General features: G+C 36.5%; 1 pseudogene; it reads left to right on the top strand.

The window, feature by feature from the left end:
- Positions 1-1,621: 1,621 nt before the first annotated feature.
- On the top strand, positions 1,622-2,206 carry LOC103674661 (annotated as a pseudogene).
- The last annotated feature ends 473 nt before the right edge of the window (positions 2,207-2,679 follow it).

The raw sequence follows: 2,679 nt of genomic DNA, 5'->3' as shown, positions 1-2,679 counted from the left end.
AAGCTACTTATTTTTATGATTAGATATATACTGATGTATCTTCTACTTGTAATAATTAGCTAGTGTGTATTTATAACATATATATACACTATATATATGAAGTAGGTTATTGAGAAAACAAAATTAATGAAAAGATTTTATAAAAACTTACAGGATTTGGTCAAACTCTGAAGACTAAAATACTTTTTTTTTGCATTTTAAAACTTTATTATTTTTAGGTTCATAACAAAATTGAGAAGAAGGTTCGGAGAGTTCCATTATACCCTCTCCCCCTTTATCAACACTCCCCGCCAGAGTGGTATATTTGTTGCAATTGATAAACCTACACTAATATGTCATTATCACCTGAAGTCCATAGTTTCATTAGGGTTCACTCTTGTACGTTCTATGGGTTTTGACACATATCCATCATTATGGTGTTGTAAAGAGTATTTTCACTACCCTAAAAATTCTCTGTGCTCTGCCTTTCATCTCTTTCTCCCACCAATCCCTGGCAATCACTGATGTTTTTACTATCTTCATAGTTTTTCCTTTTCTAGAAAATCATATAGTTGAAATCATACAATATATAGCCTTTTCATATTTACTTGGTACTATGTGTTTAAATTTTCTCCATCTCTTTTCATGTCTTGATAGTTCATTTTCTTTATGGTGCTGAATAATATTCCATTGTCTGGATATATCACAGTTTACCTATTCATCTACTGAAGTATATCTTGGTTTCCTCCAATTTTTAGCAATTATGAATAAAGCTGCTATAAATATCCATGTACAGGTATTTGCATAGACATACATTTTCAACATCTTTGGGTAAATACCAGGGAGTGCTATTGATGGATAGTACGGTAAGACTATATTTAGTTTTGTAAGAAACTACCAAACGATCTTCCAAATTGGCTGTTATTTTGCATTCATGCTAGCATTGAATGAAAGTTCTTGTTGCTCCATATCTTCAATATTTGGCATTATCAATGTTCCACATTTTGGCCATTTAAATAGGTATGCATCAGTATCCCATTGTTTTAATTTGCATTTCCCTGATGACATATGATATACAGTACCTTTTCATCTGCTTATTTGCCATGTGTATATTTTCTGTGATGAGATATCTGTTAATGATTTATCTTATTTTTTAATGAGATTATTTTCTTATCGCTGAATTTTAAGAATTTTTTGCATATTTTGGATATAGTTCTTTATCAGATATATCTTTGCAAATATTTTCTTCCAGTCTGTGGCTTGTCTCTTTATTTTTCTTGACAATGTCTATTAAAGAGCAGAAAGTTTTAATTTTAATCATGTCCAGTTTATCAACTATTTCTTTAATAGATTGTGCCTTTGGTGTTGTATCTAAAAAGTCATTTCCAGATGTCACATGCCCCTCCATGAAAGGGGAGGTGCAAGTGGGTGGGCGGGCAGCCATTCTGGTGGAGCCTGGGCACCCTGGGAGCCATGCTGTGGAGCTGATCCTTGTAACTGCATCTGCCTGGGGTGGGTGGTGGGGTGTGAGTGGGGGTTGCTCCCCCACAGGGAGGTGTTTCCCCCTCCCCCCCGTGAGGGACCATGCAGCTGTGCAGAGGTAGTTTTCTTCTGAGATCATTAATAGGAACCGTTCTCTCCCATGCCCAGCTGGAGCAAGGACATGAGACTCTTCATTGACCAGTTCATGAAGAAATGTGAAGCTGGCTTCTAGAAACATTTGCCTTCATATAAATGTAAATCAACTTGAAGTATTAAAGACTTCAAAACCTTTTTCGCAACACAAAGCCTGTAAAATAACAAATGTCATAGGCCCAGCTTTTCCCTAGAAGCCTTAAGGAAGGCCTGGGCCTTGAATATGTGATATTCCATAATCATGTTGAAGAAAGGATAGTTTGCATATTTCAAGGAGGTCCTTACCTGCAAGGAGCACCTGGATTCCTTCATGGAGCTGCCATTGCAACCATGATTGATGCTACTGTTGGTATGTTTGTGGTTATAGTTGGGGAATTGTCATGACTGACAATCTCAATATTAATTTTAAAAGGTCAATCCCCCTTTGTTCTGTTGTTGTGATAAATAGCTAACCTGATAAAGTTGGAGGAAGGAAATTCTTTGTTTTCTGTGATGTTCAAAGCATGGATGAGAAGACCCTATACTCAGAGGCAACAAGCTTACTGGTAAAGCTGGATCCCAAAGAAAGTTTGACATAAAAGAGCTTCTGGTGTATTCTACAGCAATCTGCACTAGGTTCTCACTCCTCCAGAAGAAGCTGTGGTCCCCAGTCCTTCTCTACTTACCTGCTGTTGAGTCCCCCAGAGGATGAAGCCTGCTAACACCAGCCTTCTGAACAAATCTTCAGAATACACCTCCAAGAACTTTTCTACCTTCTAAACTTTTTAACATAGAAGCATTCCCTGAGGCAGGGGAGGGGAAAGTCATTGCCAAATGAAAGGTCATCTAGATTTTCTTCTATGTTATCTTCTAGGAGTTTTGTAGTTTTATATTTTACATTTAGGTCTGTGGTCCATTTTGAGTTAATCTTTCAGGTTACATAAAGTCTGTTTTTTGTTTTTTTGTTTTACATGTGCATGTCTAGTTGATTCAGCACCATTTGTTAAAAAACAAACAAACAAACAAAAACTGCTCCATTGTGTTGTCTTCACTCCTTTGTCAAAGATTAGTTGACTATTTATGTGG

The sequence above is a fragment of the Ursus maritimus genome, unplaced genomic scaffold, assembly GCF_017311325.1.
Source record: "Ursus maritimus isolate PB19 unplaced genomic scaffold, ASM1731132v1 scaffold_3, whole genome shotgun sequence".
In the NCBI taxonomy this organism is placed as follows: Eukaryota; Metazoa; Chordata; class Mammalia; order Carnivora; family Ursidae; genus Ursus; species Ursus maritimus.
This window is presented reverse-complemented; position numbering and strand designations above follow the sequence as displayed.